The sequence below is a fragment of the Cnephaeus nilssonii genome, assembly GCF_951640355.1.
Source record: "Cnephaeus nilssonii genome assembly, chromosome: 5".
Classification (NCBI taxonomy): domain Eukaryota; kingdom Metazoa; phylum Chordata; class Mammalia; order Chiroptera; family Vespertilionidae; genus Cnephaeus; species Cnephaeus nilssonii.
In genome coordinates, this window is record NC_137076.1 from 82,049,112 (window position 1) to 82,065,348 (window position 16,237).

General features: G+C 46.0%; 1 protein-coding gene across 1 annotated transcript in view; it reads left to right on the forward strand.

Moving 5' to 3' along the window:
• NDFIP1 (Nedd4 family interacting protein 1) overlaps positions 1–3,089 on the forward strand; it is a 42,349-nt gene extending 39,260 nt beyond the window's left edge. The window contains exon 8 of the mRNA XM_079770133.1: positions 2,037–3,089. The gene's annotated coding sequence lies outside the window, so the exon portion shown is untranslated. The remainder of the gene's footprint in view (positions 1–2,036) is intronic.
• The last annotated feature ends 13,148 nt before the right edge of the window (positions 3,090–16,237 follow it).

Sequence of the window (16,237 nt, forward strand, 5' to 3'; positions counted from 1 at the left end):
AGGTTTTTCAGTCTAAAGAAAAGTTGCACTTGTGCCAGTATCATTGGTTTACTTTAAATCAAAACACCAACTGAATTTGGAGTTTGGTGAAATATCCTATCTAATAAAAGCGTAATATGCCAATTGACCATCACTCCAACACACAAGATGGCTGCCCCCATGTGGTCAAAGATGGCTGCCCCCATGTGGACACAAGATGGCCGCCACAAGATGGCCTTCAGGGGAGGGCAGTTGTGGGCGATCAGGCCAGCAGGGGAGGGCAGTTAGGGGTGACCAGGCCGGCAGAGGAGGGCAGTTGGGGGAGACCAGGCCTGCAGGGGAGGACAGTTGCGGGGGGACCCAGGCCTGCAGGGGAGGACAGTTGGGGGTGACCAGGCCAGCAGGGGAGGGCAGTTGGCGGGGACCAGGCCAGCAGGGGACGGCAGTTGGGTGGGACCAGGCCTGCAGGGGAGGGCAGTTAGGGGCAACCAGGCTGGCAGGGGAGGGCAGTTAGGGGTTACTGGGCCAGCAGGGGAGGGCAGTTGGGGGCGACCAGGCTGTAGGGGAGGGCAGTTAGGGGCAATTGGGCCGTCGGGAACAGTTAGGCGTCGATCAGGCTGGCAGGAGAATGGTTAGGGGGTGATCAGGCTGGCAGGCAGAAACGGTTAGGGGTAATCAAGCAGGCAGGCAGGTGAGCGGTTGGGAGCCAGCAGTCCTGGATTTTGAGAGGTTCGTCCCATATTGGAGAGGGTGAAGGCTGGGCTGAGGGACACACACCTCGCCCCCCGTGCACTAATTGCGTGCACTGGGCCTCTAGTTAAGTTTATAAAGAATATGTGGATTTCCTCCAATGTTGTAGCTTCTCTGCTTTTTGTCAGCCTTTTAAACATGTACACAGCCGTCTAATCAGAAAAGATATAAAAAGGCTGCTTGTGGCTTTTATAGTAATTTGGAAAGATGGAAAAGTAAGCTAAAGGGGCCTGCCTATATATGAGGTCATCCAATTCTCTTGGTGCAGAGTAGCATAAAGTACTTTCTCAATAAATATTTGTTAAGTAGTTAATGTATCTCTTTCATGTTTCTTTTAGCATTAATATAGGGAGTTACTTGTACTTTTCCCCATTATTTCCATGAGAACCAAAACAATTTATTATGCCAGTACAGAAATGCCTCAAAGTATTGGATGAAAACTGCATTTAACAAAATTTATGGACATTATTTATTTCAGTCATGTATATTCCATTTTATTTTTATTTGTTTTCTAAAATTCTCATGGAGGATATGTTTATTGATTTTAGAGAGAGAATGGGAGAGAGAGAAAAACATGGATCTATTGAGTCCCGTATACACCCCAACTGGAGATTGAACTCACAACCTTTTAGTGTATGGGACAACTACCAACTGAGCCACCTGGCCAGGGCTATACATTCCATTTTAAAAAGTAGTTTGGGGCTACAGATATCTTTTCTTCAGAGACACATGCCCAAAATAACATTGCCTATTTTTCTAATTTATTTTTAAAAGTACTTGTGATACCTCTGAGTTTAAAAGTCGTTTTTTAACTTTGCCATGCTCTGAGACAACATGACATGATTGGCATCCTTACTAGAAATCTTGGTTGTGTGAGACCTGGCAGCTTTGACAGAGTAAACAGTAGCTTCAGGTGTATTAGGAAAATGACCTATGTATGTGCTTGGATCTTACTGTCTCTTTGTCTTCAAGTTTCAGTAATTGCTATTGAGGTTAAGTGTGAGATGAAGTACTTGCTACTTGAGTTTCATTCTTTTGTTAGGAAGTTTGGAGAGCGAGACCCCTGACTTCATGGATTTTCAAGAAAACATTCAAGTTCTTTCTAGTTGGCGTCCTTGATAACTTTAAGAACTGAAAATTTAATGTTTATTGAATGCTTTGATGTCAGTGTATAGTAATCTTAAAGCTGTGTTAAAATGTATTTCTTGTGTCTCTAAACATCCTGCCTTCTTTTGTGACCACATCCTTCTCTCAGCCAAAATAACACACTAACTAGAGTTTCAATATTCAATATCCTTCTCTGGCAGATGTTTTCTGGCAAAGGCCTTCCTGCGTTTATGAATTCTCTCTCAAGAAGCAAGAGAACACCTGCAGGAAGTGAATCAAGATGCAGAACACAGGAATAATCACCTACTTCAACAAAATAAAGTACTGTTGAAAAAGATCACGTCTCACTATTTGTTCCTAGGTGTTAAATTTTAGTAGTTAATGCAGAATTCTGTAATCATGGAATCATTAGTGGTTAATGTTTGAAAAAGCTCTCGCAATCAAGTCTGTGATGTATTAATAATGCCTTATCTATGGTTTGTAGTCATTTTAAATAGCATGAGCCTTGTCTCTGTAGTCACTAGGGGGCAATCTTGCTTTATTCATCCTCCATCTCAAAATGACTTTGGCATAAAATATTTTAGTGTAAGATAATGTGTAATGCTGGCCATTTTAAAGGGGTTTTCTCAAAAGTTAAAAATTCGTTATGACTGCATTCATTTCTGCACATAATTCATAGTTACTGTGAAAATTAATCTAGAAATTGATGCAATTGTATTGTGAACACCTGAAAGCAAAACCATAGTGCAAATACATTTGAGGTTTGGTCAAGAATATGTTCTTAATTGGAAAATAATAAGCATTAATTTTTTTATAGTTTGTATTCTAAATTTTGCAGTACTTGTTGTTCTTTATTGTGTGCCTAAGGGATTGTAAATGTGTTGTCACTGTATAAAATAGAAAGGACAGGGACAAAAACAGCTTAATTATTAAAATGCAATTCTGGACACTTTCTGTATGATTAGCACCTCCTATTCCTTCTTTTTCTTTTTCTCTTATCTCCTGATGATGATTAGGCCAAGGGCTGGGGGAAGGGAGGGGATTAGTTACTAGGAGCAAAGAATTTGCTTGGAACTTTTGAGATGATCCCTAACATACTGTATGTACTACTTGCTTTTACAATGTGTTAGCAGAAACTGATGTGTTATAAATGTAGAATGATGTGCTTTCTGCCAAGTGATTATTCACCTTGGTTTGCTATGTTAAAACTGTAAATACAACAGAACATTAATAAATGTCTCTTGTGTAGCAAATTTGTTGTAGATTAGTATTTAATTTTTTTGTTTTGCATTTGTTGATTGCTAAGGCAATTTTTTCTAATCTTCATTCATGTAGATTTAATATAGAATAATTCAGTAAATATAAACAAATTGGTCTTGGGCCAATTTTTTTCTTTTTCAGTACAGGAAGTTCCCTTCTTTCAGATCATACTCAAATCATTCCTAAAAATGTATGTGAAAATTGGTTCTGCAAAAGATAGTGGACTGAAATAGGAAGGAATTGTAGAGATTTTAAATCACCCTGCCATTCCCAATTATGCTTCATTTTTTAGACATAATCTTAGATAACTTATTTTCAATATTTCTGCATTTGCCTTTTTTCTCAGTTGAACACAGCCAACTGGTTTAAGTCCTATGCCCTATGAGGCAAAAGATTTCTTGTTCCTCTTAATTTCTATTCTTATCTCAGTTGTGTTAAATGTAGAGATAATGGTTCTTACAATGTCAACCATTTGATTTTTTTCCTTCTTCCACTTACTCAAATAAAATATAAAGAAAAATGCAGCAAAATGGTCAAATAACGACAAACCAGCACTGCGTGGTGTGATAGCTGTGCGTGTTCGTTCTCTGCCGCAGGTGAACACTGGGATCAGCATGGGACGTCTGTTCGGGTGTCAGTGATTAATGCACAGACGTACAGGTGGTTTGAAAGCCAAACGGGAATTGAGAGCCTCCTGGATTGATTAACAAGGCAATGATCATCCTAACTTACTGATTATTTTAAGTTATATGATAGTATGTTCTTGTTCAAAAGTTACGTTTTGCTGTAGGTAAGCAGGAGCTTCATGAAAGTCTAACAATTTTTTTATTTTGAATTAGATTATATCAACAATAGTTTGGAAGAGTGTGTAGCTTATAATGTTCTAAGTTTCAGAATGCTATATCTCTAACAATCTGAATAAATGTGGACACATGCAACAGAGAGAACTAATTACCTTCCAGGACAAAATGGAAGGGCCCTAACTCACGTTACCCAGACATTGTGGACTTGCTTTGTGTTTCATCTGTAGGTCCCTGGGCCTTATTTGGTTCTATTTATTCAGAGAATTGAAATATTTGGATTCCTGTTTCTACATATTTGGTTTGTAAGACTTAATCAAATGTAAATCTACAGTTTGATATGCTTTAAAAGTACTTAGGAGGATGATTTTTTTTCTTTTAAATATTCTAAAAATTAAAGTCTTTCTAGATGCATAAAGTTGTTACCCTATGTCACCTATAGTCCTTATTATTCAGGGTGGAAATGTTTATACTGCACACTTTTCATTTTTTCTTATTCTTTTCTGTCTCCCTTTGGTATGCTTATTATTAAGAATAACCCTTTCAGCCCAGCAGGCGTGGCTCAGTGGTTGAGCTTTGACCTATGAACTGGGAGGTCATGGTTCGATTCCCATTCGGGGCACATGCCCTGGTTGGGGGCTCGATCCCCAATAGGGGGTGTGCAGGAGGCAGCCGATCAATGAGTCTCTCTCATTGTTGATGTTTCTATCTATCTCTCCCACTCCCGTCCTCTGAAATCACTAAAATATATATATATACTAGAGGCCCAGTGCATGATTGAATCATGCACGTGTAGGGTTCCCTACACGCTTTCGCTTTTCGTGGTGGAGCTGGGTGCCTGTCCGCTGGTGCACCAGGCACCCAGCTCCCCCACTTTTGATGGTCCGCGCCCCTCCCCCCCCCCGCGCGCCTCTCAATGGCTGCTGAGGGGGGCTGCTGCGGACACCTGGCTACCCTGCTGTTGAGAGGCGCAGCTGGGTGTCTGAGGCAGGCCCCCTCAGCGGCCGCGGATCTGGCCGTTGAGAGGCGCAGGGGGCAGGAGTCCCGCCCCCTGCGCCTCTCAACAGCAGGGTAGCTCCCCTCAGTGGCAGCGGATCCGTGCCTCTCAATGGCCGGATAGGCCACCCCGAGTCCCGCCCCCCAGCCTCCCACCGCCCCCAATTGTGGGTGTAGCGGAGTGATGGTAATTTACATGTTACTCTTATTATTAGATAGGATATATATATATATATATATATATATATATATATATATATATATATGTATATATAAAGAGTAACTGTTTCAGCCTGGCTGGCGTGGCTCAGTGGTTGAGTGTTGATCTATGAACCAGGAGGTCATGGTTCAATTCCTGGCCAGGGCACATGCCTAGGCTGGATCTCTAGTGTGGGCGTGCAGGAGGTAGCCAGTCAATGATTCTTTCTCAATGTTTCTGTCTCTCCCTTCCTCTCTGAAAGCAATAAAAAATATATTTTTTAAAATAATCTTTTCATAAAAAATGGACCTTTAAATTGTTTGAAAGTAGATATTGAGGAACCACTGGTATGAAATAAACTAGCTTTGACCCTGGGCTAAGGGACAATCATGGCTCACAGATGACCACAGAGGACTCTTGTTTCTTGTTACCATTTGGAATCATACAAACTATGTTTAAATGATTCTGCATAGCCATTTCATTTCTTTTTCAGAGAATTAGATTGTGTGAGAATAAAAGGTGTTAACTAAAATTTACTTGTTCAGAATGAATATCTTTACTAATGGGATCAATTTTGTTCAGAAGTTTAAAGAAACAAGACTTTTAGTTTGGCATTCTTGGTGAGTATGTTATCTGACTTGAGGGGTGATCCATCATGCATCAATAGTAACACAGATGAAGTTCCTTTTGGCCTTCTCTATATTCTTATTCTAGGGTATACTCCAGTTAGCTATAAATAGTTTATATTTAAAGGAAGAAATAGCCCTGGCCAGAGTGGCTCAGTTGGTTGGAGTGTTGTCCCTCCCATATACCAGAAGTTGGCAGGTTCGACTCCCGGTCAGGGCACATACCTAGGTTTTAGGTTCAATCCCTGGTCGGGGTGTATACGGGAGGCAACCAATCAATGTTTCTCATATTGATGTTTCTTATCGATCTTTCTCAAATCAATATAAATAAATAAAGGCAATAACTAATGAAAGGGAGTTTCAGGACCAATAGAAGTGATCATTTAAATGGGTGCCTGAGGTGGCAAGATTCTCAGGTGCAGATCAACAAAAACATCTGTGAATGGAGTGCTGGCCTCAGCTTTGAACCCAGCCCTGCCACCTCTTCCTGATGTCTGACCCTCTTAGAGTTGGCATGGTAGATACTGAAAAATCGCTTGGCTCTGATTCTAGTAAATACCAATAATCAACTCTTAAATGTGCCAAGAATAGATACAGAACTGTACGTTTATGTAAAGTGTTATGTAAAGTGTAAAGGAGTGTTTTATGAAAGAAAACAATTATCACCTACCCGAATCTGGTTCTAGGTGAAGCCTCAACAATGCATCCAGGTAAGTCATGTACAAGATGTAGTTTAATGATTTTCAGATTCTACTGGTGTTTTTCAGCTACTTAGATTTTCATCTTTTCAGTCTTTCTGAAGATTTGAGGGATGATGAGAGTTGTAACAAAATGCCAAATATGTTTCCAGTGATGCTTTGTGCATTGTTAAAAATTTGTTCTGCGTATTGTTAAGCCTAAATATTTATAGCCTGTAAGTTAGGTAAGGTAGATTGAGAGCGTTCGTTAAAACAAAACAAAAGTACTCTTGGTTTAGATTTCCCTTTTGTGTTCACCTATGTGCTTGTGTAGATGTGTACAGTTGCACCCATTTAGAGCACCCTCCAAAAGTACTCTTTGATATGTAGCCTCTGAATATTGGTGGTTTGTAGGCTCTGCTACAAAGTGAAGGACATGTCAAAGGAATAGACCAGGGAGACTATGTTTAGGTTGAGAGTAAAAGGTTTTCAGGAGGAAAAGATAGTGACAGAAGCTTGTTTTGCATCATCCCCATTCTAAAACGAGGCTGTTTTATAACCCAGCTCATTGTATCACCTACAACTTTATGGCTATAGAAGCCTGCTCTTACGGAATATGAATGGAGAGCTGTCCCCTTGAGGACAGTTTCCCTGTCTATAACATTTGAATTGTTCCATCTACTGCGTGGCATTTCGATCCCCCCGAGCCCTCCAGTTATCTTCAGAATTCATCACTTGCAGAATAGAGATATCATTCAAGTTTTGGTTTGATACCTATTTTTACTTAAAAGCCTTTTTTTTTTTTTTTTTTTTTTACCAAAAAGCATCTTTCCTGATTTTGAGTTTTCATTCTTACATTCATCAGTTGGTGAATTAGTAAAATGTAAACCTAAATGCAAACAAACCCCTTAAGCCTGAATAGAGAATATATCAAATATAGAGAACTCTCTTGCATGTCTGCAGGATTCCTTCTGGGTCAGAAACAGATGCAATTGTGTGAAACAGACATCTCCCAACCTGGCTTTGTATGTTGTTCATCCTGCTCCAAAAGTGGTTGTTCTTATCATTTACTAGAGGCCTGGTACACGAATTCGTGCACAGGTGGGGTCTGGCCGGCCCGCCCCGATGGGGGCCCATTGGGCCGGGCCAGTGGGGGAGAGAGGGGTTGTGGGCAGTAGGCCGGCCACCCCCACCCTCAATTGGGGTGGGGGGCCGATCAGGGGCAGGGCCGGCTGGGGGAAGGGGCCACGGGTGGTTGGCTGGCTGGCTCCGCCCCCGACCAGGGTGTTGGAGGCTGATGGGGTGTAGGGCTGACCGGTGGGGAGGTGCTGGGGGTGCGGATCAGGCTGGCTGGCTGCCACAGTGTGCATCATAGCCACCAGTCGTTTCAGTCATTCTGGCCGTTCCACTGTTCTGGTCGCTGGGCTTATATATATAGACTCATGGCCTGGTGCACAAAATTTGTGCACATTAAAAGGGGATTAATTAGAGGAAATAATTTAATATTGCTATTTGCCCTTTCTCTATAATAGAAGTGTCAGAGATGAAAGAAAATTAGTAAAATGCACATGAAAACCTTCCTCCTGTCAGAGTCTGGGGCACACCACAGGACCCAGAGTCAAGTCCCCGCCCACCCACATTCGCCTCAAAATCACGTGAGACCCAGACCTGGCCATCCACCCCGCCATTGGGCTAGATCCAGACCCGGCCAGTCCCACTCTTGTCAAGCCCCACCAGGCAGGGGATGTAGCCTCAGGTCCCCTGGCCCGGCGCCAGGACGGGGGGCATGGCTGAGGTCCCCCAGCCCAGACCAGGGCGGGAGGCATGCCTTGAGGTCCCCTGTCAAGCCCCACCAGGCGGGGGTGCGCAGCTTCAGGTCCCCCGGCCCGGCATCGGGAGGGGGGCACAGACTCAGGTCCCCTGTCAAGCCCCACCGGCAGGGGGGTGCAGCCTCAGGTCCCTGTCAAGCCCCCCTGGGTGGGGGGCATGGCCTGAGTTCCCCCGACTTAGCACTGAGGATGCACCTTGAGGTCCCCTGTCAAGCCCCGCTGGGTGGGGAGCACGGCCTGAGGTCCCCTGTCAAGCCCCGCCAGGCAGGAGGGCGCAGCCTCAGGTGCCCTGGCCCGGTGCTGGGGCGGGGGGCACAGCCTGAGGTCCCCTGTCAAGCCCCACAGGGGTGGGGGAGGGCATAGCCTCAGGTCCCTGCTGATTGCTCGTTAAGGCTCCTTATGGGAACTTGGCCTCAGCTGTGGGTGTAGCCATCTTTGTGATGGAGTGATGGTTAATTAGCATATTCCCTCTTTATTAGATAGGATGTGGGAAATGAAATGTCTCACAAACTTTACCCCTGTCCATATGTGATTGCAGGTTTATAGACACCAAAACTGAGAAAAGTGGTTTCCGTTAAATCTTACAAAGAATAGTGCTGGAGATGTGAGGAGAAGACAGCAGTCATTGTTATTCATTAGTTGTCTGGAAGGTTCATGAGTGGTATATGCTGTCTGGGAAATAAGTTGGTCAAAAACCTAAAAGAAATCTCAAATAGAGAAGGTGATTTCTTGACACAAAACATTATCAGCTAAACTGTGGGACTAAAGAATGTGCCGCCTCTGCCTCTGAAACCCAGCCTGACTCCTGGAATTCACCCTGAGCGGCCGTGGTTTTTCACCTTGCACTTTAGAGTTTGCATTCATGCCCCCTGCTGAGAGCTGCTTTCCCCCGTGTAAGCCAGCTACTTCCTGAGCCAAGTAGAGCGCATCGCAGCACCTATCATCATAACTCGGCTAAAGTTACACTTGATGAAACATCCTTTTCATGTGCACAACCTTCAGAAATACCTGAAATATTCCCTTTAAATGAGGTTTTAGAAAGAATTTTGCCATCTGCTTCCTGATGCCACATCTTTATTTTGACAGAACATCTCACGGGCTGTATTTGTCAGTCACTGGGTTTAGATGTCATTTGAGTATGTTTTTTCCCCTGTGGTTATCAACACTGAAGATGTTTACATCCGTGAGTTATTTCCAGTTTACATTTTAACTGGGATTGCAGACAAATTAGTAAGCAAGCCACCGGGTGGATCAATATTTTCACCAACCCTTTTATTACTAGCACCACTTGGTACTATATAGTTGTAAAAAGAAAAAGTGGGCACTGGTGGCCTAAAGAAGCAAAATCAGGAGTCCATTTTTTCTCAAGTCTGGCTCAGTGACTCTCAAGCCTTGTTTGGGGTAGTTTTATATGTTGTTCCTGAGGTTATATGTGTAAAATGGGGTTTAATCCATACTAGGTCTCCTATTGTTCGGGGCCCTAAGCCCTTCTATGATTTAACAATTCTCTAGATGTAGGTATTAAAATAAAATCTTTTGCCCAGCTGGTGTTGCTCAGTGGTTGAGTGCCAACCTATGAACCAGGAGATCAGGGTTCGATTCCCCGTCAGGTCACATACCCAGGTTGCCTACTCGATCCCCAGTAGGGGGCGTGCAGGAGGCAACTGATCATTGATCATTCTCTCTCGTCATTGATGTTTCTATCTCTCCCTCTCTGAAGTCAATAAAAAAATAATTATATTGCCTTAAATCAAAACTTTTTTTTAAGTCCTCTCCTGAGGATATTTTTCTATTGATTTTTTAGAGAGAGTGGAAGAGAGGGAAATCTGGATGTGAGAGAAACGCATTGATTGGTTGCCTCCTGCACGTACCTTTAACCAGAATTAAACCCGGAACCCTTTGGTCCGCAGGCTGACGCTCAATCCACTGAGCCAAACCGGCTAGGGCAAACCTTTTTTTTTTTTTCCTTAATCATTGTTATTCTAACACCCATCCTGTAGAATGATAAATGGTCAGACTTGGTTCCACAGAACTTCCAAGTAAGGATAATAGGTAAGTACTAATTTTGAATCTTCAATCTCCATAAAAGAAGGTTGAATAGAAGAAACTTACCGACACTAAACACTGTGAGTTGGGGTTTTCATTAGAATATTTGCTGGGCATTGATTGTTGAGTAAAATGAAGAATTATTCTGTCTTCATGTAAGTCTTCTTCAAGCTCATGGCTACAGTAGTTTCCACTTCTTTACATAGGACCATGAGGAGGGATGCGTGAGAGCAGTGGGGAAAGGCCGTAGGGAAATTTATTTCTAAATATTTGCTAAGGACGATGGTGGACTCTTCCTTGAGGTCTTTAAAAATAGAGTTGATTCTCCTTGTTTGGAATGGTTTAAGGGTAAAGGAAAAGGAATGGACTAGCAGGCCCCTAGACGTCCCCAACAGCTCGAGAGGTTTATGTGTCAGTGACAGATGGAGCAGTCAGTTCAACAGATGTCACGTCTGCCGTTCCCAGGCTGTGCTCGCTTTCATGTGGCGACTCTGGGAGCACTGTCCTAAATAGTCTGCCGGAGAGAAAGGAGTGTGTCTGAACTTGTAAACCTAACTTGGGTGGCTTATTCCTTACTGCTACATTTTTGTTTTTGTTTTTTTAAGATCCAATGATCAAAAAAAGTTGCACTTTGCTCAGAATTCCAAAATGAGAAAACATAAAACCACTTTCTCATTTCTGAAGCCATTTCCAAACCTTTGTATATTCTTTTTTTCTAAGTCATTATGATTTTTTCCAAGGACATATTTTCATTTTTGTTTATATAGACTGACTTCTTGCTGTGAAAGATGAGTTCGCTGGCCCAGCTACACTGGCATGAACACGCAGTTCTGAAAATACTGAAGCCCTCTGTACCAGTTAGTAAGTATCAACCACTGGACTCTCCCTCTCTCCTGGCTGCCCCATCCCACCACCAGGACCAACCCCAACCCCCATCTCCCTGGGACCCAGAGCTACAGGGAAGAGGGGACTCTGGTCTTCTCCCAGTCACTTTCAACACCCACCACTTCGCCCCAAGCAGTTTAGTCTCCATCTGTTTTATATAATAGCTTCAGGTAAGGCTTTGTTTGCAGAAAGTATTCAGTGTGAAAACCCCTGCTCAAGGTCAGCCCTCGGGCCCTTGCAAGTTTGCACAGTCCAGGATTTCTGAGAATGGAGTCCTTTCTCCCAAGCACACTAGCTCCTGATGAAGTCAAGTGCACGCCTGCATCCTGGTGCAATTACCTTGCATCCAAACGGGCAACAGACACAGGCCTGCGGGTATGGAATTGACCCCTGAGCCGGCTCCAAATCGGATGAGGCAGAAGGCGCTGGAGCCCAGGCTCAAGTGGAGGCCGCAGGAAGGGAGTGGGCTTTTCTGTGTGCCCAGCCTTGTGCCAGGTGCTCACGATCCAGATCCTCTGCAATCCTATGAGAGGTGTTTCTTTGCTCCCTTCCCTCCCTCCCTCCTTCCCTTTCTTCCAGATTTACTGAGCACCTGTCTGTGCCAGGGGGTGGGGTACAGAGGCAAAGCTAGCATCCCCAAGACATCACTGCCCCGTGAGAGCATCATCCAGAAAACCGCTGTAACTGGGGTGGGTGCAGGATGCAGGGGGAGCCCCAAATGACTCAGAGAAGGTTCTCCAATGGAATTAAAGCCGAGCTGGGATTTGAAGGATGAGGAAGGGCATTCAAGGTGGAGGGAACTGGATGTGCAAAGGCAGGGAGGCAGGAAATAAGCCCGCCTGGTCTGGGAACTGGGTGGGGGTGGCGGGGTGGGGGGGATGGTGAGGGCAATGGAGCTGAGGTCCAGGAAATCTGCTGCGTGAGGTTGGGATCCTAGAACCCACTACTTGGACCCTCTGCCTCCTTGACCTCTTTTGCCCTCAGCTGCCTGGCCAGGAAGATTCCCCCCCACCCCACCCCCGCCCCTGCCTCCTACCTGCACAAAAGGAGGCTTTGAAGCTAGAGAGAGTGAGTGAGGAAGGAGGGGCCAGCTGGTGTATATTTTTGGATTGCTTCCCAGAAATCTCCTCCTCCTTCTCCTTCTCCGACACTATGGCAACCAGGTGGCAGCTGGGGGAGCCACCTGTGAGCTGGGCTGGGTTGAGAGGGAGGTGGGCTGGGGGTAGGACCTCTGCTCTCCCTCTCTGAGTCTCAGTCTTGGCATCTAGAATATGGGCATGACAACCCAGTTGCTGGCTCCTGTCAACCCAAATGCTCCAGGAAGTGGAGGCCCAGGCTGGACTGATTAGGGGGAAGGCCTGGGAGGTAAGGGCGGGGCTGGGGAGTGCCCTGCATCATCCTGCGGCTGGGGGCTTGGCAAGGCGGCTAGGAGTCCCCGAGCCACGTAGCCTGCCCTTCCCATCAAGCAGCCTGCCCTGGTGTGCCCACTGCACTGTCACTGCCAAGGAGCCCCCGGGGAGCGGGAGACGGAGCCGAGGCACAGACACAGGGATGGATCTCCCTGTGAGCCCTGCAGCGAGAGGCCTAGGGGGTCTCCCCTGCGGGAGCACAGACCCCAGTCAGAGCCCCAAAAGGAGGGGTCTATTTCCGGAGGCTGCTGCTCCGATGACCACAGACTGGCCTAAACAAACAGGACATGTGCTCTCCCCGTTCTGGGGCCACAATCTGAAACCAGGGTCCCTGGGGCTGTGCTTCCTCCAAAGGCTCCAGGGGAGGGTCCTTCCTGCCTCTTCAGCTTCTGGGGCCCCTGGCCGCATCCCTTCAATCTTCACATGGCCCCTCCTCCATCCTCACAAGTTTGTACACGTGGCCTGGCCCCTTGTTCACATGCCCACTCCCACTTGATCACGTGGCCCCGCCCCTTATTTAGGTTCCTAAGCTCCCATATTCACGTGGCCCCACCCCCTTGAGGCCTTGGATGGTCTCTGTTTCCAGGTACCACCTCCCTGGTTGGCTGTCTGCCCCTGCTCTCACACCTGTCAACAGTCTCTCTGCCAACGTCCTTCCAGAAGATTGTGCGTGCCATCTCCTTCCTGCTGGGACTGTGACAGCCGGGATTGAAAAGGAGACAGGAGAGCAGTGGCCCATCCAGAGTCCGTGCAAGGTGTCCAGAGGGGCCTGTGCAGTCCCTGGAAGGCCAGGGGAGGGAAGGGTGGTGAGACAGGGGTGCTGATTAGGGAACGGAATTGCCCTCAGAGCAAGTGGGGCACACACACACACAATCACCCCACACTCCTGTGAGGAGCAGCTGTGGCCCACTGTACAGGTGAGGCTACTGCAGCACAGAGAGGGCGAGCGACTTCCTCGAGGGCACACAGCAGCAAAAGGGCAGAGCTAAAAATGGAACCCTGGGCTGCCCACAGCCTGTGTCTCCTTCACCTGTGACCTCTGGGTCAGCGGCCCCTCACCCTGTGGCCATTTGCTCTGATGGGCTTCACCTTTCCCCAACCTCCTCTTCCATCCCCAGGGGACAGGGATCCTGTCATTGCACCAGCGCCTCTGGGCGGCTGCTCTCTTTGTCCCACAGTCCCTCCCAGCTGGTAACCTCGGTGGAGTCCCGCTGCATTGGGGCGAGACTGTGGAGAATGCGGCGCCTCCCCTTGCCATCTGTGGCTTATATTGCAAAGTACCATTATTTTTCCTGTGTCTGGCTTCCGCCTTCTGCTGCCCCTGGCAGATTTTGTTTTACCTCGAAAAGAAATTGGTTTGGGGTCTGCAAATCAGCTAACTTCCTGCATTCACTCTGTGAGACCTGGCTCTGCCCCAGTGCCACCTGGTCCAAGTCCCTGATGCCACCCCACCTCCATGGCAGCATCTCTCCTCCCCTGGAGCCCCATTCAGCGCACAGCACCCTCAGCGCTCCCCTGCAGCTCCAGGGGACCTGCTGAGCCCGGGGCCCCAGCCTGTCACTAGTCCCCCAGGTCCTGCCTGCACCCCCAGGGTCCTCAAACCAGTCTGAGAGGGGCAGGTGGGTTGACCACTTAGAGAGGTGCAGACACCAGGTGGGCACTCCGCCCCCCTCAGGAGTGATCATGTGGCCTACCCCCTTGTTCACATACCCTCTTCCGCTTGATCACGTGGCCCTGCCCCCTTGTTCATGTGCCCATTCTCACGTGATCACGTGGATCCGCCCCCTTGAGACCTTGGATGGTCTCTATTTCCAGTTGCCACCTCCTTGGTTGGCTGTCGGCCCCTACTCTTACACCTGTCAACAGTCCCTCTGCCAAGTCCTTCCAGAAAATTGTTTGCACGTGCCATCTCTTTGCTGCTTGGACTGTGACAACTGATATTGAAAAGGAGACAGGAGAGCAGTGGCCCGTCCAGAGTCCATGCAAGAGGTCCAGAGGGGCCTGTGCAGTCCCTGGAAGGCCATTTTGAAGGCTAACCAGGTATCCTTTTGTATATTCTGTAGGGATTTTGTTTAGGTGGCATTGCCTACTGCTGGGGTTCTTGTTCTGGCATTAAGAAAGGTTCAGCAATCTGGAGAAAGGCTGTGTGTAACTGAAGTAAGAATCCAGAGATGAAAGATAATTTTGAAAGGCATTGGGGGTCAGAGGAGCCTGGCTAAAGAAATCAAGTTCTCCTTGTCTCAGGACCCCTTGCTTTTTATTAACAAATTGTCCTAAGGCAAGGTGGAGATATACACTTCAAAGGGTAGGGTTTCTTCTACAGAGTCCATAGTAAGAATGGGGAATAGCCTACGGCTATTCAGGTGTTTAGCCAGTAGGAGGCATTAACATGAAGATTAAGATGCCCTGAGCTGTCTGGCAGCAAACAATCATCCTTTTCAGGTTTGGGGAAATGCCTTTAGCCATTCCCAACAGGTGACAACATATGTGACTCAGCCCTTGTTGAGTCCCCAAGTTCCATCAACCTTTCGATGAAACTCTAGCAATTATGACATGCTGGAACTGGCTTCCAGCAGCCTACTATTATCTTCTTTTAAATTCTATTTTGAGAGTTTTCATTCTTTGTTTTTTTAATATATTTTTTATTGATTTCAGAGAGGAAGGTATAGATAGAAGCATCAATGATGAGACAGAATCATTGATTGGCTGCCTCCTGCACGCCTCCTACTGGGGATTGAGCCCGCAACCCGGGCATGTGCCCTTTGACCAGAATCAAACTCAGGACCCTTCAGTGTGCAGGCTGAAGTTCTATCTACTGAGCCAAACCAGCTAGGACGGCTCATATTATCTTTAAGAATCCCTTTTCTTAGGGACCATGGGTGGAAGGGAAGAAAGAAGATGAGGTGGGTGAAGAGGGCCTGGAGGAAATGAGGTCTGTTTGTTAAGAAAGGAGGGCTGATGAAGACAGCATCTCGGGCCTTTTGTTCTGTGCTCCTGCTCCAGTCCTATAGACTCAGGACAATATTGCCAGCTGATTGCTAAGAGCCCCTATAAAAGGATTGGCCTAAACTGAAGAATAAATTTAAAGAGCGACTAAAAAAATTTTTTAAATTCCTCCTTTATTAGGGTCACTTTTCTTTACATATGATTATATCTCCAAGAAGTGGTCCGATACCCTATTGAGAGACTTTCTTTACAAAAAAGAAAAAATATATATCTGAAATTCCCAAGACTTCACCCTCCATTGTAGCATTTATGTAAGGGTGTGATGAACTAAAATCGCTAGGCTGTGGATTAAACTTAAAAACAACCCCAACAGGCTAATGTGCTTTATGGTGGCATTTTTACACAAGTGACTCATTGGTGGAAGTATATGGACCATTTTAAAGTGCAACCTGATCTTTCAGGGGGAGACGTTTAAATTCCTAGTATAGACACGGTACTTAGGACAAATTATTCTGTTTGTACCTTACTGCCAATCTCAATCGTGTCCTCGTTGGGTGCTTATTTTTAAGTAATGCCTGATCTGTCCAAAAAACAGTATACTAAAAATTGTCATTAAAAACATATCAAGTTTTAAGAGTGAGCCATGGATACTTTTACTGCCTCTTATTTATTGCCGGGTGTATTTTATTAGAAGGAAAGGTAAATAAATGTGTTTTGCGGAAAATATG